At 39.2% G+C, this 24,144-nt stretch overlaps 1 pseudogene; it reads left to right on the top strand.

Annotated features, from left to right (window-relative positions):
• Positions 1-8,883: 8,883 nt before the first annotated feature.
• LOC143389645 (zinc finger CCHC domain-containing protein 14-like) lies at positions 8,884-22,726 on the top strand (annotated as a pseudogene).
• Positions 22,727-24,144: the final 1,418 nt, after the last annotated feature.

The raw sequence follows: 24,144 nt of genomic DNA on the forward strand, positions 1-24,144 counted from the left end.
AACAATTAGAGAGGGTAACGGATGGTAGGATAGCAAAAGCTGTAAAGGGGTTGCCCTGGATGCTTTGTAAAAGGGCTTCAGCTTGATGTGGATCACCGAATCCAGCGTTGATCATCAGAACACTTCTCAGGAGCAGCAAAATTAATATCGTAAAATTCATCTTGGGTCCTGAAAAAGAGAAGAGAGAAGAATATCCTCAAAAATCAAAGGGCCTTCTGGGTTGTCATTAGTCTCATTGGGGTCCCCTGCTACAGGGGGACAATATTTGAGGCCCTTGCAGAGACCCAAATAGGCTTTTGTTCAATAGTGGGGAAAACACAGCCCAATCCTCGTCCAGCTGTAATAAGGGGATCTGGGCCCCTCCATCAGACTTGGATCATTTGATAAGGGACAGTTGTTGTCCAATGTTTTTGGAAAGGTGAGAAATGCTCACCTTTGGTCAAATTTAAAATATTGAGAGTAAACAGGGCCATCTTCAGCTGATCATAGGGGGTTTCCCCCTTTTTGTTTTATTAGTTGAGACTTTAGAAGATGATTATGTCTTTTTACAATTTTTGTCCCTGAGGATTATGAGGGATTTCAGTGATGTGGCCAATGTGCCATTGCTGAAGGCATTCCTTGAAGGTTTTGTTAACAAAGCATGGACCATTATCAGTTTTTACTTGATCAGGAAGGCCAAGAGTTGTAAAACATTGTAAGAAATGATATATGGCATGTTTAACTTTTTTGCCTGCATGGGCAGTAGCCCAACATGTATGAGAGAAAGTGTCCACTGATAGGAAGATTTACTTTAGTTTTTTTTTTAAAGAGGGAAAATGTGTGACAACAGTTTGCCAGAGATTATTAGGTTTTAGACCCTGGGCATTTACCCTGCTGGTCTAGAGTGGGGGAACCTGTAAAAAGGGGCATGATGACTGGTTTAAATTTTTTTTGATATCTGATTTAATTTATTAAGTTATGTTTAGTTTACAATTTAAGAAAAAAATTTAAAATATTTGTCTAGTGTGTCCAAACTTACATTTTAATAGGTATTTATTATGTCAATAGGGACAAAATCTTAGCTCACATCAGTATAGTCAAATTAGGAAAATAGCTTGAAATATCCTTGAATTAATCAGTTAAAATTTTTAGTCAGTCTAGTATATATATATATATATTTTTTAAATTGTTCTAACTTTTTATATCATCTGTTTCGATAATAATATAATTTTTTTTATTTAGGAAAATATTTTTATCATTAAAATCTAGAATATAAAGACCATGTTTTACCCAAAGATGATTTCTTTCTTCTTTTTAGGATCCAAAGTGTGCTTTCTCTTTGTTGAAGCCTCTTTTTCTTTTAGGATTTTTTCTCGTTATACTTTGGAACAGTTTTTGAAAACCTTAGAATCTATAAACAAATTATTGTACTTTGATAAGAAATTTTAATGAAAATATAGTTAAAATTTTTAGATATTTTGTAGACAGATTTATATTTGTTTATCATCTTATCAGTTTGAACAATAATTTTGAGAATTAGAAACTACTTGAAGATTGGATTTTTACTTAAAAGCAAATTTATAGTAAATATATTTAACTCAAATATCTGTAACTGAAAAGGCAGAGTATCTGATAAATGTATGTATAAAATATATAAATTATGAGTGTCCTGTTGAAGTAAAACAATTAGGCAAATATATATTAACTAAAAATTAAACATGTATTAATTATTTTATAGATTATATTAAGAATAAGGACATAACTTATAATTGTATTAACTTTATGTAACCATGTGGCTTTTAAAAAAAATATTTGGATTCATTTTAACTTATTTTTACCTAGGAGTGCACTCTTTTATGTGATGTCACTTGATGTAACTGAAATAAGATCCTTGTGTATACATATTTATTTTTTATAGTCAGGAACTAGAATAAGGTTATTTTTGGTCATCACAGGAATATTGCTGACTTTGTTCTTGTGGCCAGCAAATGCATCCTCATAACCTCCAAAATTAAAGTGAAATACATCAAGCATGTTAGATATCTCTTATTAATAGATTATTTAGTAACACAACTATAAGAAAAGTTAGGTTATTTAACTTAGAATTAACTTAAATTTAGGACTGTAACACATAAACCTGTGGAATTAAGTTTTGTTTGAAAAAGATCTGTCATTAGCATTTACAGGTACGCATTTTTTAAAAATTTAGGCTCTGGGTAGCTCTGGTAGCAATCAGAAAGAGGAAGTACAGGTTAGTGGCTGGAAGGCGGGACTGGAAGTCCTGTCTGAGTGACTGTGAAAGAATCAATTGGAAGCCCACGAGAAAGTATGGGAAGTGGGACCAGGAAGCCCGCTCTTCCGGCCAGGCACTGCATGGCTACCATGTGATGCAAACAACATGGAGTTCGCTGCTTATTGTCAGGGCAGGAAGAACCACCCGGGCCAAAGCTCTGCAATTTTTTGTTTCTTAAGATCCCTTGGGTCCCAGGGATACCAGGCTGCAGGGTGATTACCACCTGGATTAATATTAACAGAAAATAATTGACATGGCTCTAGGCCAGGTGGTGCATTAGGTTCCGCCCTCCCCGAGTCTGGGTACAGTGGAGGAAGAGTCCAATGTAAATCACCAGGAGTACAGGTGGATGACTTGAAGGGATTGTGAGAAAACTCAGAACTAGGCAATGGAGGATAAAGAGAATTTTTTGTCTAGGGGCCCATGGAGTGGCATCAAAGGGGTTTAGGGGCCTTTTGTTTTGGCTCCCTTTGGGCTTCTTATTTTCCTTTTTCCTTTCTGGATTGGCTCCAGGTGAAGGTGTTCGGTTAGGTCCCTCAAGGGGAGGAGATGTTGATCCGGGTGCCTTCCCTAGTTTTGGGATCTTTGCCTCCAGTTCTGGACGTGGCCTAATGGGCCATGGAGGGAAACAACCCTTGAGAGCAGATAGGGTTGGATAAACTCCAACAGGAGGAATTTCACCCTGATTAACCTCGGCTTTTTGGATCAGTTGTTCTACTTTGTCCCAGGTCTCCCAGTAAAATAAATTACTCTCTGGTAACCAGGGAGCTGCTTTAATTAGAGTCTCCCAAGTCTTGCATGCCTGAGTGTCAGAAATTTTGAGACCTCTACTCTAAAGGAGGACTCGGAGGGAATGAAGGGAGGGATTGTTTTTTGAAGAAGCCTGCCCCATTTTTGGTGGGGGTACACTCACCCGTTGCCCGATTGCTCATCAGCGAAGTTCCCTTCCTTACACAGGCCACCAGCTGTCAGACCACCCTCTGACAGAGGTTGAGGAGAATCACTAGACCAGCTAGTGAGTATCTCTGGGCTGAGCAAGAGGGTGAGTGTCACGACCCGGCCTGCCACCCTGCCTGGGAAAAATCACACCGAGTCAGGAGTTGAGTCAGGAGTTGAGTCAGCCGAGATGGCACAGCAATTCAGTTTATTGTGGAGGGAGAAGTCTTATATAGAGAGAGGAGAAGGAGGAGGGACAAAGGCAGGAGCCAATCAGAGATCAGAGAGTCCCCCAGGTTGGGGTAGCCTAGACACCCCAGTTACAGAAATAGAGCCCCATTACCCTAGTTACAGAAATAGAGCCCCATTACCCTAGTTACAGAAACAATACTCCATTAGGTATGTGTGCCCCATTGCTGGGAAGTTATTCTTTGTGTTTGTGAAAGCTATATCTTGGGGCCGTTCAGGCACTTACATGGAAGCCATTTCTCAAGCTCTGTCATGTACATGGAGAATCACAAAACCAGAATCACAAGACTGGGGATTTCTTTTTCCCCAGTGATTGCACTTCCATGGTCAGCAGAGGTCCCAACATAATTATACCAAAACTAACGTTTCATTTACACTATTTTTATTAAACAGATGGAAGTCTGATGACTTTGACAAATAGATAACAAAGAAATGAAGATTCAGTGAGGGAAGGAGAGAAAGAGAGAAACACACAGGCAACCTCACATAAAAAGTAGCTTTGAGGGCTGGGATTTGCTCGCCTAGCACGGGTGGGACCTGGGTTCGATCTTCAGCACCACATAAAAATAAAGGCATTGTGTTCTGTCAATATACACCTAAAAAGTAAATATTGAAAAAAGAGTAGCTTTGAGTACTAAAAAGTTATTTTTTTAACCAATAAATCTCTAAAACAACATGGATCTGAAAGTTTTTATAATTCTTACATATTTTTTAAATTCTAAGTCAAGAACTTTCACACACACAAAAAGAATTCTGAGCTAGAACAACAACAACAAAAAACTTTAAAAAATGTTTAGAAAAACTGAGAGCTACCAAAGGTTTACATTGCACCAGAGCCAGTACAAATGTGCTGAGGATGGCAAATATTTTAGTATATGAGAAGATAAATCTATACATAACATACAGAATAAACTTCAGTTTCACATAATTCACATATTGTTATTTTTTGTTGTGAAGCTCTAAAGAAATACAAATATCTTAAAAGAAACACCTGAACCTTGCCAATATACTAAGAATTCTTGCCAAAAATTCACGTATGTAGTACTAACTCTTTATGTATATTCTTTTCCAAAAAGAAAAGTTGTATACTAAATAAGATTTATTTAAGCTTTCTAAAGTCAAATAGCAAAAATGCAATTGAATAAGTGATATTCTAAATTTGTTGGCTCTTGAAATATGCATCTTTTTTAACAAATTGAATTAGGAATGATCAGATTTTAGAAGAATCTTATCATTTTTAAGGAAGCTAGGTACTTTCATTTAAGTACCATTTAACTCAAAACTTGGCAACTCAGAGATGTCACATGACTCAATTATATGCATGTTCAAGAACTGTATCAATTCAACACACACTCATTCAAATGCACATTTTACTGAGCACTATACCAATATCAATGGAGGTCATAAAATCATTAAAATACTGTCCCTATCATGGAGGATTTTATAGTCTAGTTGAAAATTTAAGACCTTAGAAATAACAGCAAACAAAAGAAAGTGCATAAAAATGTAGCTTAAAAGAGAGTCACAATATTGGTGGGTGCTTAAACAACATTTTTGGCTGTGAATTAGCTTGATTATGGCTTCATTATTGCATTAGCATTCTCTTCAAATATAATACCATGCATAAAAAAAGCATAATTTCATTTGGAAAAACAACAACAATAACAAAATAATGGAAACAAGTTTATTCCCAGAGAGTGTTATTAAGGTCAAAACAATGAATAAATAAATCTATACAAAGTATTCTTTCATGTAAATGCTAAAATTAATTAAATCAAAATAGTCATGTTTAATAAGGGGAAAGATAGCAATAAGTTGTAAAAACATTAAAACTAACATGAATAGAGAAAATCATCAAAGAGCAGCATTTGTTTTCATAGAAAAACAGTTTCTCCAATTAATAATTATTTTGAGTTTTGGTGACTGGGAAAAACTTTCAAATAACAGAGCTAAGGAGGAACTTTTTGAAAGTGTCATCCTTAGAGAGAAATGAGGAAATCATAATATGCGACTTGGTCATGTACTACTCTTTCGTTAGAAAGGCCTGGGGACTCATCCAACCTGAAGGCAATGGAGGAGCCTCTGCCCTGCCAAATGAAACTCTCACAGCATTCAGATCTCACAGATCTTCTATTTTCATTTTCATCAATTTTACATCTTCTTTTTCTTTCTAATCTCATTTCTCCTAGAATTTTAGCTTTTCAAATGAATTTTGTTACTCTTTCCATCTTACATATGTGGTTTGGTTTCTTCACTGGAATTTTGGTTTTGCTTTTATTCTAAGATGTATTTCATTCAAATTTATTTCTTAGCTTTAAATACTACTTTCAGATTTTAAGCCCAGTTGAGCTAATTTTCTTTTTCTTTTTCTTTTTTCTGCATCTGATTTCTATATTTCCTATCAAATACATTTCTTCTGAATTTAAGGTCAGAAAAGTTAGGGGTAGCCTCCATTGTGCTTAGTCTGAAATATTGACATTTCCTCTTGCAAGCTTGTGTTTTGCTGGTGATCAATACAAAAGAGAAAAAAAATAGCAGAAACAAGAAATTGATAACTCATTGCTATAAAATTTAAGTTCAGTCTTAAAACTAGTTCCAAAATAAAAATATAGTGACATAAATATGTACAAAAGATTTGATTTTATTATCATATTTTAACTAACTCATGTTTTCATGTAAAATATTTTGAGAGGTCTCCAAAAAATCAATCAAAGTGTACATTTATATTAACATCAGAATACTCTTTCTCTCTATTTAATAAGATGTCATCCACTCAAACTCATTTCTGTCTCTAGTGTGGTGCCTTAAGGCCACCATATTCGATAGTACTAAGAATAAATTTGGGATGCTTTCTTGGGAACTTTAAATACTAGAGATATATAGAAATAATTTTGACTTTGAGCAAAGAAGCCTATTCCTTATTTTACTATTTAGAGAGTACAATTAGTCTACATTGCTTTTCCCCTAGGATACTATAATTTTGGCAACTCTTTCATTCATTGTGCTTACCCAAGGTACACGTGGGCCAGAGACTTTGAAATAGAAAAACATGTTCCATTTGGAGGACAAAGGTTTGTCCTAGTCTAAACTCAGTGAAACTTACAAATGTGGGGGCTGCATCAAGAAAATTGGGCAAAAAACTTGAAAGAAAATAAAAACCATTCTCAGTTCACTAATGGAATAAAGAAATTTTTTTGTGTGTGTTTTGTTTTTAAAATGGGGGGCTATCTCATAATCTCTAAAAACCAGCACAATGTCAGAAAAAAATTGCTTAATAAAACCACAGCAACAATCACAGCTTACCAACAATAACTCTGAGGTTTATTTTTGCCCTTCTCTAATCCAAAGAGTGTCTCTTATTTTTGGAGCATAGTGCTGTCTCTGGTTAATACAAGTTTCCCTAGCCAGTGCCTCTCAGAGACAGGTAATCTAAGAATGGCAGAAGGCATGAAGACTGTCATGATAGGTTGTTTGCATGGCTTCCTATTACACAGGAAAGTACCTCTTATCTTCTCTGGGACTCAGTTTTTCTCCTCTTAAATTACAATAATAATTAAACTTAGTTTCTAGGGATTCTTGGGGAATTAAAATAACTAGTAGAAAGAGTGATTCATGCACTTGGCAAATTAGTTTTCTTACTTCCCTCTATTCTCTCTGTATTAGTCAAGGTTCATTAGAAAAAATAGAATCAATAGATTGTTCGCATATATGTGTATAAGGTCATAAGGTCCCTTTCCTAAAAACATATCTAAATTTCTCTGAGGATAACCAGCTGCTGCATTTCGCCTAGCTGTCTCCTTGCAAAATTCCTCATTGGCAACCTTCCATAACAGGTATTGTCTTCCATTTAGCACAGCTTTACACATACTAGTCCAATCTGCCGGCGTCATGTTCAAGTTGGTAATGGATTCGACCATGCTTACAGTGAAGGGTGCTTGAGGACCATAAGTTGTTACAGACTCTTTTAGCTGCTTCACTGTTTTGAAATCTAAAGCATGGTGAATTCGCTACCCTCTGCCTGCTCAAATACAGGGCATGCTAATATTTGAGGTCCTGTCTCAGGATCCTATCTATTAACTACGGGGGTTGGGGGCCTCCCAGCCTATGGAGGTGGCGTTGTTTGGCACTTATGCCCTCTGATGAAAGAAAGGTGTTAGTAGCAGCACCTGTTGTAACTTTTCCCCAGATGGCTTTTTCTGCTCTAAACTTTATTCCTCTGTCTGACTAGCTCGAGAGACCTTTTACTTGAATCTTTCCCTCTGACTAACTTGAGAGATCTTCTCTTTTACTTGAATCTTTTCCTCTGTCGGACTAACTTGAGACCCCTTCTGTTTTACTTGAATCAATATGACTTCTCCTTCCTCTACCATTGTCTGAACTGAAGGCTTTGGACTAAGCAACCAAGATACCAATGCCCACAATGGCAATGTGCCAACTGGCAGAGTTCCTGGGTTTTTCTTTTCCTTTTCCCTTAAATCTTCACCATGATGTTTCCATTGTGATATATTTAACAACTCCTCCTTAAAAAGCCATGGGCTACATTTTTGTATTGTATGAACGTATGCCCTGACTGTTCTTGATTTTACTGAGATGCCTCCTTCCTTTAATAATTTACTTAACACTCTTTTGGTTTGTTTTATACTAATTTCTGATCCCATATTTCTATTATAATACAACCTAACAAGGTGACGCCAAACAAAACCAAAACAGAATGAAACAAAAATGGAACAACAGAAAATCATTTTAATAGCCTTTCTATCCTCCTGAAATGTCCATCCGTCCTTTCTCTTGATCAATTCCTCAGATGCAAATAGTTTTTCCTCAGATGTGAGTGATTTTTCTTTCATCTCACACAACTCCAGGGACAGACAACTTAAAACAAAATCGAAACAAAATGAAAGAAGAATCTTAAAATGCCTACCCATCCTCTTGCCCTGCCCTCAGGGGCGAGCAGTTTACCTTATCACTTACCCTCAGTTGTTCCCCATATGGGCCACCAAATGCCGCAATCTGGCTGGGCACAATTCACAAGCCACTTGTCAAGCAGAAACAAACTTTATTTTTAGAACACACACACATGCCGCACCAAGCTCTTCAGGAATTCCCTCAGAGCCCAACTGCCACCACTGGCTTCCCACAAGCCTCAGAACCCCCCACTCCTCCGGCTTTTGAGGCTGATTGGCTGGGTCACATGGGCAGAGCCAAAAAAAGTCCCCCAATGTGCAGCTCCGTGGTCTGAAAGGGCAGGGAAACAGCCCAATGACCATCACCACAGAGGAGCTAATCAGCTGGCAGCTGGAAGTTTGCTGGGGCCCCTTCAGCTGTGGCTCTCAACAGGGTTTTTCCTGGTCTCTATCCCCCTCACTTCTGCTCACCAGGCTTCAATTACAAGGACTCTTCTCCACATCCTTGGGTTCACTCTGGACATGCGGCACCCAGGCCACCCCATGCTCATGAAAGAAAAGGCCAAGGTGAGAGAGGGACCACTCTGCATTCCATGCCTGTGGGAATTGAAGTGCCCTATAGGAAGAGTCCCCTAGGTCTAGTCAACTGAGTGCTCTTTGTGTTGGGTAGTCACCAAGTCATCACAGCTGTGGAGAGAGGGAATTGAAAAATGGCAACCTGTTCTGACTCATTCCCTTTGGTAGCCATGCTCACTGAAAGCTGGCAAGAACAGTTTGGGGTTATCACAATGGGGGAGGGGGAGTTGGAGATCTGGCACCTTCTCAGTTTCACTGGGCTGATATTGCCCACGGAGAGCTGGTGAGAAAGTTTTTGGTTACCACAGCTGGGGGGAGGGGAAATTGGAGATCAGAAACCTTTTCAGTCTTGAGAGGCTTTTCTTGAAGTGGCCAGCATCCCATCCTCCCAGAGCTGAGTGCAGCACCACTTGCAACCTTCATCCAGTACACCCTTTACCTTGCCTTACTGCTCCCACACCAGAGGCACTTGCTCAGTACTGGTCTACCAGGCCCAGGAGGACACCCCACCTGCAATTCTTTTATGTCCTCTGGTCTTCAGGCCCCTCAGTCCCAGGAGCAAAACAGAATTTTGGATTAGCTCAAGAATCTGCACTCACACAAGTATTACCCTGTCTTTTAGCAGCTCACCTTAGTGAACTTTTTGAGCCTTACTAAGTATGATTTCCTCATTATGAGGGCAAAAAAATAATCTTAAGACTCAACTGGAGCTGGAAAAAGGGAAGTCAGACTCCTTGGGCCTCAACTTATTGGCCTTGACCTTGGTCACCAGCAAGGGACTGTCCCTAGTTTACCCCACCAGACACGTTGGGCCTGTGCAGGGTGGGTGTGGTGGCCATGCTGCAGATCTGTGGTTGGTGGAAGTAGATGGAGGTGGAGCAGCTTGTAAACAGGATTCCCCAGGAGGGCAGATCTTCTTAGTACTCCAGCTCTTCCTCCAGTCCCATGGGTGTGCTAACAGAGGAAGAGAGCTCAGACAGCTCCAAGGAGAACAAAATATTTGTACATGTGCAATTGGAGGATTCAGATAAGGAGAAGTCTGTGATGCTCCTGAGTCACTTCACTGAGAGCTCTGCCTGACCTATGACCCATGTATTACCTGTGCAAAATGAGGCTGGCTACAGCCCTTGACTAGCAAGCCATCACCCTCTGCTCCTACAGCTCTTGCCCAAAGCCTTACATCTGACACCCAACTGAATGCTGAGTTGTGCGCACAAAGCTGACAGAGGAGGTGCCAACAGGAAGTTCCTCTCATCCTCTGTGCACGGGTGTTTTCTTTGGAATAAAAGGGGTAAATGGTCTGGCCCCAGGAGTCGTATTACAGTGTTAAAGAGCTCTCTGGTAGTGCTGTGCTCAACACCTGGCCCTCATCCACACCCCATCCCCCCCGTGCAGGTCCTCTCCTGACTCTCCGAGAGCAGCTCCATGTCATCAACTATCTGCTGTGGGCCCTTGACAAAAGTTGTGCCTGCAGCCACTCTAGACATGGTTCTGAAGATGGCACAGCAGATAGCCCTGGCAGTTCAGACCACCATCACAGCTGCCACCATGATGCCCAGTACTGCCCTTCACATGGCATTTAGCTTTCTGTTTGTTACAACAGAGGCAACAAGGGGTTAGCAGCTAAACAGCATCTTCAACAAAGTTCCTTTGAACTTCTCTCCCCGACTCTCCTGACACTGATGATTCCTCTTCTTCTCCCTCCAGACTAGAAGCTTCTTGAAGTGAAGAAGGGTGGTTTAAACCATTTCCTCATGGCCTAGTGAAGTCTCAAATGCTATCTTAAAATTTGTTTTTGGATAAATGATCTTCTTTTGGAGACCATCCATACCAGGTCCTCTCTGAGCAACTTAGTGTAAGGCAGCAGGAGGAAAAGAAGAGACTTCCACCAAGCACATTATCCTAAGGTAGTAGTGTTTGAAGGGAAAGGCCCTGACCTGCAGTTGCTACAGGTGTGATGACAGGTGCAAGCAGAAATCTGGAAGGAATAAATTGGAGGAGGGTAGCTATTTTCAAACTGGCTGCCTGTTATCATCACCTGTGGGAAGACTTGCCTGTCCCCTCGCTCAGGCCTCACCCTTCCATGGAAAACAGAGTCTCATGGTGAGGTCCTGACTCCTCAGTGATCTGCTGCAACCTTCTGGTCCTGGCTCTAATTCTCCCAAATCTGTGTTCAGTTGGCATCCTGGTAGCTTAAAATTTACTACTGTGTGATATTTCTATCACATCAATTGAAAAATTCAACAAATTGCAAATTAGTTCCATCCCCACTTTTCCCCTTGGTTATAGGGGTTATAGGTGGCTCTTAGCTATATTTCTGCTGGTATTTAAAAAGCTCCCCAGATGTTTCAAAGGGCATCCATATTGAGGAGCTTCTATCCAAATTGTTCCGCTTTTGGTCTGAAGTGTCCCACTAGATAATATCTGTTGCCTCCTTCCTGCCTTTGAGTTAGTGTCATTGCTTGCTACTCAGATGGCCTCTATGGAACCCTTATGCAGTACAGAAGAGAGAGTAGATTTGTAGTTTTGTTCTAGTTGTTACGTTTCTTTGTATACAATTTAATTTCTTTTAAAACTGGCCAAATCTCTTTCAGTGTCCTTTTAGGGTTGAATCTATGGAGACAAGCAAACTTAATGGAGGAAATGGGGGAAACTTGAAGTAATGTGCAATTAAGAACCCTGATTGTCCCCTTGTGTGATTGTAATTTCCCATTTGGAGGCATAATTATGTGTGGTGTAATCCCCTGGCAGGGATCTGATTTTAGACAGTGGGCTCCACCCATCCAAGGGTAGTCTCACAGGCACCACATACTGGACTGATTTTCTTGCATCTGAAAGACCTGCAACCAGATGCACAGCTCTATTCCCCTCTCAGGCTGGATGAGTCATGTTTTGCTCTGCATAGTAGACTGCAGTGTTAACTTAAGTGAAACTACCATCACCACCACATGATGCAGGAGTTCAGCTAAACAAACTTGGACTCAGCAAACCCTGAAATGCGGAAATTCCACTCTTGAAACTGGTACTGGGCTCCTAGAGAACTTAAGGGTAACTTTAGTATGGCTAAGAGAAGGCAGAAAGAGGTTGAAAGGGCTTTTTAAAATTGTATTGAGGATGACAGTCTAATCAGGATATGTTCCAGGATGACATCTGGAACAAGAGGCACATTTCGGTGCATACTGCTTTGGACTGTCTGCAGGAGATAGAGTGTCAAGGGCAACTTACTTCAAGGGCTCTAAATTGATTTCTGTAAAATCTTTGTTGTTCAGACATTATCCTCTATAGTGTTAACAGCAAATTCTTCTTAAAATATTTTTTATCTGAAAACTAATGCTGATTAGGATAAGTGGAAAATTATCAACTTAAACATTGACATATATTTGCAGGAAAAAAAATCAATAGAAACCTCTAAAGGATATTTTTGTGTCAGTAAATGGACTTGAATTAGATGCTGACTAGATCACAGAGAGGAGTTTCTAATCCCAGCTGCTAAGGCCTTGTAAATGTGACTTGACTATCCCCTCTCATCAGCCCATAGGCAGTGGGCCACAGACCGAGTAGCAAGTATATATCTGCTGCAAGTTTGGTCCTCAGGGAGAAGCATCCTTGCTGCTCCATTCACCTGCCATCAATAGAGAGAAATTCAAGATTGTATTTTCTTACAGTGTTTGCTCCTATTTCCTTTTTCCCAGCCTTTCTGCTCTCCATATGAGAATACAATATCTCTTGGTGCAGTTTTGCATATAATTTTATAGTGTTATAGTCTCCACTGAATTTTTTTCTAAAAGAATATCTGGTATCCATTAAATTTTGTGAACTAGTTTTCTCTGCAGAAACTATTGTTTTCTCTTATGCTAATCTGATGGATAGAGCACAGTGTTGAAAGAGACTCTTGGAGAAGGAAATACTATACAAAATGAATATGATCATTTTCTTTACTTTATTAAATTTTACTTTATAGCAGGCATGAATGTGATTGAATCTCCTCATTGCCATGACTTGCTTCAAGTCTAGGGAGAACCTCGAATCTGTGCTTCTGAGGCAACTTTCTCCTTTCCACCTCCCCATGTTAAATAACCAGTTAAGACCAAAAGTGTCCAATCAATTCCCATTCCCTTAGCCTGGCCTTCAACAGCATACATCAGCCCATCTCCCTGTTGCCATCATGTCAAACTTATTAGTCCTTCAGTATTTCTTACTTCAGCAGGCTCACATTCTCTGTGTGTATTATACTTTTTCTTATTTTTACAGAGCTACATGGTATAAACAATGCCAGTTGCTTTCACGCAACAGAGTTTTGCAGCTCAGTCATATCATTGCATGTCTCTTGAGCCCATCTTTTGAATTGCCAGGTAGTATTCGACTATGTGACCATTCCACAATTTGTTTATTCATGCTTCTACCAGAAACATTTGGGTTTTTTTCAGAGTTATGCCATTATTAATATAACTACTATGAACATTCCAGAATGGTCTTTCATGGAAATATGTTTTCATTTCTCTTGGGTAAGTTCCCAACACTGTTATTGTTGATTTATTGTTTAGGTATATGTTTAACTTTATAAGAAATTATCAGTTTTACAAAATTTATTTTGTTCTCTCATTAGTAATTACAAAAAAATTATAGTTGATACATATCCTTTCTAACATTTGGAATTGCTACTATATCTATCTATGTATTTATTTATTTATTTATTTATTTATTTATTTATTTATTTATTACCAGGCATTGAACTCAAGATCACTCAACCACTGAACCACATACCCAGCCCTATTTTGTATTTTATTTAAAGGCAGGGTTTTACTGAGTTGCTTAGTGTCTCACTGTTGCTGAAACTGGAATTGAATTTGCCATTCTCTTGTCTCAGCCTCCTCTGCTGCTGGGATTACAAGCATGTGCTATTGCTCCCAGCATATTTAATTTTAATTAGTTATATGAAATGGTCTTCTTGTGGCTCTAATTCACATTTATTTCAGGAAAATATGATTATCTGAAGCTTAGTTCTTACCCATGCAGAAGTTCAAAGGTCATAGCCATGAGGAACAAGATTTAGATTCAGCATACCCTACAGGTTGCAAACGAGAGGGGAAGGAAAAGGCAACTTGTTAGTACTCAAATCATGAAGTGAAAAGCTTCTGGATGACATCATGAGATAAAATGCATACCAAGTTTCAACAACACATTCTTTCCCTTTCTGTGACCAGCACTGTTACACGCATGCATTCATATACCTTCCACATGTTCACACAGGATACATGTTATATGGAAGGCTTTAAATCTTTCCTCACATAAATCTGCAGTGACAGAGTCTATTAAGAAGGATCTAAAATATGAAAACTACTAGTAGTAAAAAGTGATTAAATATAAAAATTAAAAGAAATATTCTCTACTAAATATTCTACGGTATATTCATACTTGCAAAGGGAGACCTACAGGAGCTAAAATCTACTTCATTTATTAAGCTAACATTGTCAGAATTATATGCAGTTCCCCTTCAAAAATGTAAATCCAGGATCAATTAATAAACAAATTAACTACAATTAAGCTCGTCAAACTGCATGTACAGAATATGTTGAGAATAGTGAAGTGGTATACTATTTTCTTTAGAAGTTCATTATGATTTCTATATCTCATTATGTGCCTTACTAAATAAATTTTAAAATTAAATTTGATTTTTCAAATTGTAAAATATTTGTCTTATGAAATTTTATTTGTCTTAAAGAAAAAGCAAATATTCTACTCATCCATTTTTAAAAGTAGAAATGAGAAAGCCAGGTTCGGTGGCACATGCCTATAATCTCAGCATCTTGGGAGGCTAAAACAGGAGGATCATGAGTTTAAAGCCAGCCTCAGCAAAGGTGAGGCATTAATCAATTCAGTGAAACCCTGTCTCTAAATAAAATACAACATGGGGCTGGGGAAGTGGCTCAGTGTTTGAGTGCCCCTGAGTTCAATCCCTAGTACCAAAAAAAAAAAAAAAATAGGAGTTGCTGCAGTAATTCACGTGCAGGGCAGCATGAGAAAGAAAGAAAAAGTAGAGTAAGCAAAGCAGCAGCAGAAAAAAGTCCTTTATTCTATACAAGCAATTTTTTTATAGTATTATGAACAAAGACAGCCTTCCAACAGCAATAAATCAGGTCTTTCAGCTAATTAAACATAGAATACAGAAGTTTTATTTTCTAATCAGAAGTGGCCTGCTTCTCATGAATAATCTACTCTCAGCCTGGAGCATGCCGAGCTCTGTTCTTGTTAATAACAGTTAATAATTTTTTTCTCAGTGCCCTCTTAGCCCACTTGGCAGAACATCCCGTTTGCAGGCAAGTCCTCCCAAGAACAGCAGACACCTCGTTTTCAAGCATATCCGCTGTTATCTAAACCTTTAAGGAGCCTCTCATTTCGAGTAGGCCCTCCCAAGGACAGCAGACACCTCGTTTTTCAAGCATGTCCACTGTTACCTCCCTATACCTTGACAGAATATCCCGTTTGCAGGCAGACTCCATCAAGGACAGTAATAGTAATGCAGTCACATCTGATTCTCTACAGGAGTGAGTAATATAATGGGTAATATGTCTCATTTTCATTATAGAAAAAAAAACAAGGTGAACAAGTAATCACAAAAGTGAATAAGAAGAAATGGAAATAAGAATAGGTGGGTCAGAAATGGATAAGACACCTGGGGTTGTGGCTCAGAAGTAGAGCACTTGTCTAGAAAGTGTGAGGCAGTTGGTTCAATTCTCAGCACCATGTATAAATGTATAAAATAAAGATAAAACTCCATCAACATCTGAAAAATATTTTTAAAATGGATAAGACAGGACTGGACGTGATGTATGTATTCCACACAACGTCTGGAGCTCTAAGCCCAGCACTGAAAAAAAGGATAAATACGTTCTCCTGTCCAGAGTTAGCTGGAGAAAAACACCGATGAATCAGACCAAAATGATGGATGTGATCATAGGTAAATCTGAGAACAGGAACAGAGGACACAATGATTAGAAGCCAAAGAGCAGTTAAAATCATCTTGGGAATTCATGTTAATATAACAAAGGAATCAGGGCTATCAGAAGATTCACAGAATGCCATTGGCTTTTGAAACACCACTTATTCACCGCAATTTTCTTTGGTTCTTGTACCTATTACAGAAAATTGCTGTTTTCTGTCTTTCATTTTGTGAGTAAACATATGGGAAATGCTCATATTTCATATTTCAGAGATTTATTTTGGAAACTCAGATGTGTAGGTTAAATTTTTATATGCATAAGTCCTCTGACATGTAGAATTCTGACTACCTTACTTATGTGCTCCTAAAAGATTAAGATTCAAACATTTAATAAAGCACTTTGTCATTCTGACATTTAAATAAATTAACAGTTTTTGATCTAGTTAAGTCCCAGTAGTGAGAAGACACAGTGCAAATCCCTTAAATAATGGTAGAAGAAACATTCAGAGATAAGTAAGTCAGCACTCATCACATTTTACAACTGCTCTTTGACAAGCTATTTCAAAGAGTAAGATCCATCAGTCTGCTTTAAAAGAAGTCTTGCTCCAAGTTAAAGCAAATTTTATATAGTACATGCCAGAGGCCTCAGAAATTTGATCAACAAATAGAGCTATTATTCCACGTGTCTGAAGTCTTGCAGAATTATGTATATATAACTCACCCATATATAGAAGACACATCCATTACAACATCAATCATGACACAGCAAAGTTCATAATACCGCATATACGTGGGGGGACTGTCTGCAGCTATGTATACATTGGTGAAAAGATTTTCCAATAGCTGAATTCTTGAAAAAACAAAATTGTGGAAGTGTTCAGTATCTTTTAAGAATCAAAGTTGGCAAAAAAGTCAAAGACCAAAAATTATTAAATAACATATAAGTCTGTACAACACAATACCAAAACAAAAATAGCACTTGTTCCAGAAACACTTCTATTATCAAAGAATAAAAGTTGAATTATATCTCTATTTTACTGACATAATTGCATATGTTAAATGTTTTTCTTATTCCTCTTTGATTAAGTGAATCATTTTCTAAGAGATCACCAAAAAATTTAACAAAAAATTATCCAAACTCAAGCTATACATAATTATAATCCATCTCTGATTTGAGTGATCATGCTACCAGAAAGTTCTTATGTGGGCAATCAGTATAACACAAAAGATTTACAGTTTGATGTCAACATCTAGCATAACACAAAAGCCAAAGAAACCACTGAACACTAAATAATTTCAAGTTAATGTTTGGAAAATATAATAGATACATATTAAATTTACTGGGATGGGAGAAGTGATCCTTTTTTCTTAAACTTAATCTTCAAAATAAGAATACAAAAATATAAAGCTAAGATTACATTTGGTGGCTGGGTGTGGTGGCATACATCTGTAATCCCAATGGCTCAGGAGGCTAACGCAGGAAGAGCTAGAGTTCAATGCCAGCTCAGCAACTTATTGAGGTCCTAAGAAGCTCAGGTAGCTCCTCTCTCCAAATTAAATATGCAAAAATGGGCTGCAGATGAAGCTCAGTTGTTAACTTCCCCATACCGAAAAAACTCCCCAAAACAAACAACAACAACAAAACACATTACAGTGGGAGAAGAAAGGAGGATACTTTTTAGAGGAAGATAGTTTGAATTTATTTTTTAGAATGTTTTAGTGGTAAATGGACAAAATACCTTTATTTTATTTATTTATATGTGGTTCTCAGGATGGAACCCAGTGCCTCATATGTGTGAGGCAAGAGTTTTACCACTGCTCCACAATCTCAGCACTGAATTTTATGTTTTAAGCACTAATTTCCTATAAATGATTTAAAAATTTAATCCAGGCAAACTAGAAGTCAATGAGACTTTTTTGCATGGTTTTCTAGGGGAGTTACTAAAAGCTCTTGGACCCTGAGGCCCAGAGAACATTATTGAGCTTATAGGGAAGTCACCATAACAGACTCAGGATAAGATAATTACTACATTGGGTCACTCCTCTGCTTCCCCTGTAATCTGTTACTATCATTAAAGAACATTTTCTTGGTATGTTTAAATGCTCATTTGTATCAATATCACAAAAAATAAGATGGGCAAAGTTATTTCCTCTATGCTTATAGAAAGCAAATTCAAAATCATTAATCTTAATTAGCAGGTGATCTTTAACAGTAGTTTCTTAATTAAATAATTATAAATAAGCATACTTTCAACTATTTCAAAGAAAAGGGGTGCAAACTTATAGAATAAATCCACCTAGCACAAAGGATAGAGTTTCATAAAAGTAAAGTGTTTAAAAACTAAGAAATATTAGAATCAGTCCAGACTTGAAAGTGTACCACATTTACAAAAGACCCTTGCTACTATTAAAGATAGTATGGAAATTCAAGCTAGACTTTAACACAAACATAACAAGAGATTATTTGCCTAAGGCAACTAGAGGTTGGGGGTGGAGCAAAAGCACCAATGGATACATGTCACATGAATTCAATCACCAGGAAAATGTGAAAAGAAAGAAAAATAACTTCTCAATTTCACCAAGGTCACAAGATAGCTTGGAATTCAACAAAGAAGAGACCAGAATATTTCAGAACTAGGAATGGACCTGTCAGTAACAGAAAGCTATGAGGTTGTAATGACAGAGATGGGAATATATCTTCAGGGCTCTCATATAGAACACACATGTTGTTTTTTGAGGGAGGGATCTCATTTCAAATATACATATTTTTACCTAACATGGATTTTTTTCTAGCCCAGCATCTGCAAGGTCATTACTGGCCCTCTGATGAATGTCCCTCTTTGTTTCTATTCTGTGAGAATCAGACAGACCATCAACTTTGGGAATAAATCCCTCAAAATTCATGTCTGGTTTAACTTTTTAGGCTTTATTTTAAAAAAAAATATTTATTTATTTATTTTAGTTGTACACAGTACCTTTTATAAAAAAATTATTTATTTTTATGTGGTGCTGAGGATCAAACCCAGGGCTTCACACATGCTAGGTGAGCACTCTACCTCTGAGCCACAACCCCAGGCCCAACTCTGTAGACTTTAGAAACAGTAATGGGAAGTCTTGTTGAAGTCTCCCTGTAGTTATCCTGTAAGTCAGAAAAATCATTTTATAAAAAGAATCTTATAAAGGTCAAGGAGTTAAGAAAGTGTCAAACTAACTCTTTCCCCAACACAGAAAATATATTACACTATTTATTCAGAAATATCCAAATATTCAAATATGCTAATAGTTAGTTCTTCCACTTCTCAAGATAAAAAATTAAAATTAATGCCTCAAATTTTAATACTGATAATACAAAGGAAAGGGGAAATGAACAATTCTTCTAAATAGTTTTTTAAAGCAAGCCCAGCTCTGCCATTTAATAGATGTGTGACTTTAAACAAGTTGCTTCAACTCTGCGATTTCTGTTTACTCATCTAAAAAACAGGAATTACAATATTAACTTCACAATGTTGTGAAGATTAAATTAGATCATGTATGTGAAAGTTCCCAATATATGGTCTACTACTCAGAATGCATTCCTAAATAATATATCAGCTATGAAAAGTAAGATTCTTAGGAATAGGGACATGTACCATTCATCTGACATTCTGGCACACAGTAGGCCCTCAAAAAATGCTTGTTGGACTAAATTCAATTTGGACACTCAAGGAAACTAATCACTCTAGTATATATTGACTCAGTTTTTTCTCATAGTCCATCTTATGGGCACTGACAGGATCTTTTTGATAAGTTGTAGTACTACTATAATAGCTAATAGTAATGTGTAGCAAAATTTACTGGAAAGCCAATGCTAAGTGTTCATTAACTAGGGCTCAGGTTGTAAAGTAAACCTCCTAACCAAATGATTCTTTCAAATTACAAAGACATGCCTGTTCCAAAAGCACCTCTGCAATTGCATCAAATACTGTTATGGAATCTGCTGGTAAAGAAATGAGATGCAAACAAATGACAATAAGATGAACAATTTTCCATTGTTTCTACATATTTTTGCCACCAGGGAAGAGAATTAAACATAATTATTTCTAACTATCTGTGCATCAATAACATATATCAATGTTCTTGTTCCCCTGAATATAATCTCGCTGTCAAAGGTTGGGTCAAAAAAGTCCATCGGCCCAGAAAAATCCCAAATTTGGAAATTCACAAAGTAGCTATTGGAAATGTCATCTTTATAAATCTTGTTGGTGCTCTCCAAATAGAATGGGTGACATCTTATAAATCACTACCTGCTAGGAGAAAAAAAAAATGTTATGTGTCTTCAACTTCAGAATTTAAATTTAAAACTCCATCCTGGATTACCATTAGAAAACTTGATCTTTTGGCATAAACAAACAAACAAACAATCTAAGATAAATACTTAATGTTTATAAATGCATTGGTACTATCTTTTTACTTAGAGCTCAGGAAAACACTAAATCATTTTCCATTCAATCTATTTTAAAGCTGAAATATTTTATGCTATTTTCTCTGCAACATACTTATTACTAGCTTTAGCACTCTATTGTACCCACATTGTTGTTGTTGTTGTTTGGAGGTTATTTTTTGGTTTTGTTTGTTTGCTTTTATTGGGGATTTAAACTTGCCCAACTCTAATTTAATGAAACTTTCGTAGCAAAATTTCCAGAAGTTTGGTCATTCAAAAATTACTCCAATGCCTACCCCAGGCTCTGAGGAATAATAAACAAGAAATCTTCCCTCATTAAGTTTGCACTGTTGTGGACAAAATAAACAAGGAATATAATTATACAGAAAATGTCCAAAACATAAGGGGAACTTGTGGGAGCTGACAGGTTAGATAGGCAATTCTCTTGAGAAAAGAAATGGTAAATGCAAATAATAAGAATTACAATATTCACAATCCATACAATCATAACATTAAATTAATTTGCCTCACCGTAACACTGTAGAAAAGAAAATGATTTCCAAGGTTTTGTAACAAATGGGAGGAGCTAGAATCAGTTTGCTAAAAACCTATCATAAGTACACCCAAGCCTTTCTAGAGGTGAGAAGCAAAGTAAATAAAACACAGTAAAAAGCAAATTCAAGAGGGTACTTTTAAAAAACATCACAACTATAAAATATCACACAGACTTTTTCTTGCATAGACTTTTTCAACAGAGTTGAAAGGGGGAAATACTAGGTGTGCACAATAATAGTTTAGAAGTTTGTTCTGTGTGTAATGAGGGTTATACAAAATTACTTACAAGAGGAAGCGAGGGGAAAGGGAAAAATAATACAAGGGGGAGAAATGAATTACAGTAGAGGGGGTAGAGAGAGAAGAGGGAAGGGGAGGGGAGGGGAGGGGGAGATAGTAAAGGATAGGAAAGGCAGCAGAATACAACAGACACTAGTATGCCAATATATAAATCAATGAAAGTGTAACTGATGTGATTCTGCAATCTGTACACGGGGTAAAAATGGGAGTTCGTAACCCACTTGAATCAAAGTGTGAAATATGATATATCAAGAACTATGTAATGTTTTGAACAACCAACAATAAAAAAATGTCAACTTCGCCTTTATTTCCCTCTTTACCTAATAGTAGATAGTCCTCCATTCGTTTCTGACAGACCCAAAGTGAAAACAAATTGACAAATATGTATCTGCAAAACATTTTCAAAGTTTTCAAAGGACTTGAACAAAGGACTTGCGGCTGTGCAGCTTCCCCAAGAGCGGAATCCTCAGCTGTGAGCTGTTAGCGGGCCAGGGCCGCCACCTCATCCTTCTGTCAACCAGAGAAGAAGTCCTTTGGGAACCAATCCACTCAGTCGGAACTACATGTCAGGGGTCTCCTCCACCCCATACTGCAGGACAGACCAAGCAGTGCCACCGCGCCCCACCTACCCACAGGCCTGCCGCCGCCACCGCAACCGCCACTCCCGCTGTTGCTGCCGCCAATACCTCTGACCTGCCTGCCGCAGCTGCCTCTGCCTCCCACCCAACTGCCTCCACAGTCACCTCCGACCCACTTGCCGCCACTGACGCTGCTTCTGACCGGCCTGCCTTGGCTGCTGCCTATCCACCTGTCACTACAGATGAAGCCCTGCACGCCACCACCAAGGAAGCCCTGCTGCCGACGCCCCGCCTCCTGCTGCGGACGTCCCGCCTCCTGCTGCGGACGCCAGGCCGCCTGATGCCCACGCCCCGCTGCCTGCAGCTGTGGTACCTCGCTGCCTGCTGCCACCGACGCCCAGACTGCCACCGCCTCCAGTTCTGCCACCACCGCTACCGCCGGCCAGCCTGCCGCCACCGCGGCCCCGCCTGCTGCTACCTTTGCCTCGCCTCCCCCCACTGAAACTACCGCCCCACCTGCCGCCAATCTGCCTCCTCAGCCTCGCGTGCCACCACCGCCGCTCCACATGCTCCCGCGCCCACCACTGCTGCCTCCTCCCCGCCTTCAGCCGCCGCCTTCCCACTTGCCAGCGCCCCCGCCTCCCGCCACCTTCTCGCCCTCGCCTGCTGCAACCTTTGTCTCGCCTCCCGCCCCGGGAACTATCGCCCCTCCTGCCGCCAATGCTGCCTCCGCAGCCTGGCGTGCCGCCGCCGCTCCACATGATCCCGCGCCCGCTGCTGCTGCCTAAGCCTAAACCACCGCTGCTCCACCTGCAGCTGCTGCCTCCTCCCCACCTTCAGCCGCTGCCGCCCCACTTGCCAGCAGCCCGCATCCTGCGGCTGCCCTGGCTGCCAAGGCCCCGCCTCCCTCAGCCCTGCTTCCTGCCACCTCTGCTGCTCCTCCTGCTGCTGCCACCGCCTGTTGCCACTGCGGTCGCCGCCCCTCCGCCTGCTGCCTGAGCCGCTTCTTAGGAGCTGTTGAGGTAGGTGTTGCCTTGCACGTGCCCCGAATCGCCTGACTCATGGTAGTGGGGCTGGGATGAGGATTCTTGAGGAGTGTGGCCCTGCCTCAGATTCTTGCAAATCCTAGTCCCTCTGCCCTTGGCCAGGCCCTTCACCACCCGCACCATGGTCCTGCCCTGTAGCGCAAGGCTCCTCACAGTGTCTCTACATTCTTCCCAGCTCTTGAGAGCACCCACAACTGGAGATGCTTTCTGGGATTTGGGGGAAGAACTGATTGTTCTGCTCCTCTAATTATACTCGTGGAACCAATAATTATTGATGCCTTGATACTGAGTATCCAACAAACGTCTTGAAACTGGAACGGATTTGGACCCTACCTGCCCTCAAAACTGCTTTAAGATTAAGAGATGTCAGACCTCTGAGAAAATTGCCTCCAGAGTTTAAAAAAGAATAAAAATAATTAGAAAGCAAAAATTCCAGAAACTCCTCAAAATCAAAAATTCTGGAAACTCCCCAAAAGCAAAACTTGAAATGACTACATCCTACATAACACCCTAAATGAACACAAGTGAAGTATTGTGTAGGCACTCTATTGGATGTTTATAAGTGGTCTGGAGATGATTTAAATTATATGGGAGGTTGTAGGTAGGTCCTATGCAAAGTCTATCCCATTTTATGTGAGTGTTGAGCTTCCACAGATTTTGGTAATGGGTTAGGAGGGTCATGGAGCCAAACCTACACAAATACTGAGAGACAACTTATGTTGGTTCAAAGAAAATCTGATATTTCAGAAATGCAGAAAGTCAAAAGCCCTACTTCATTTTGGGGGCCTGTGAAGTACATCTTTTCCTAATTTTTCGTCTATGTATTGAAATATGTATGCGTACATGTTTTGGCTTTTCTACAAATATATTCACCATTTCTATCTCTTCCTTCCATTTGGGTCTTTCCTTATCATGACAGTGACTGTGTGTGAATGTGTATGTGAAATGAGTCTCATTTCTTTCTTTCTGTTTTTGGTACTGGGGATTGTACTCCGGGGTGCTTAACCACTGAGCCACATTCCCAGCCTGTTTTAATATTTTATTTAGAGACAGGGTCTCACTGAGTTGCTTAGGCTCCTCCCAAGACAGGCATCTGGCATTAGATGGGCAGCATCAGGTGAAAAAGGTGGCTGCCCTGCCAAGGCCTCTGCTCTTTGGCTCAGTCCTGGTCTGTCAAATTCTGCAGAGGTTTTAACATTCTGTGTCTCAGGAAAGTCACTGCCTGGTATTACTAATGCGTCTCCCAGTCGGAATAAGGTAGGACTGCTGTATGAACAGCTACAAGGGACAACGCAGGCCCTGAATCCAAGCCACTGCTTGCACAGTTGGCCGTTTGTGTCTGTGGGTTCTAGTACCTACACACTAGAAATA

This window comes from Callospermophilus lateralis, unplaced genomic scaffold, assembly GCF_048772815.1.
Source record: "Callospermophilus lateralis isolate mCalLat2 unplaced genomic scaffold, mCalLat2.hap1 Scaffold_63, whole genome shotgun sequence".
NCBI lineage: Eukaryota > Metazoa > Chordata > Mammalia > Rodentia > Sciuridae > Callospermophilus > Callospermophilus lateralis.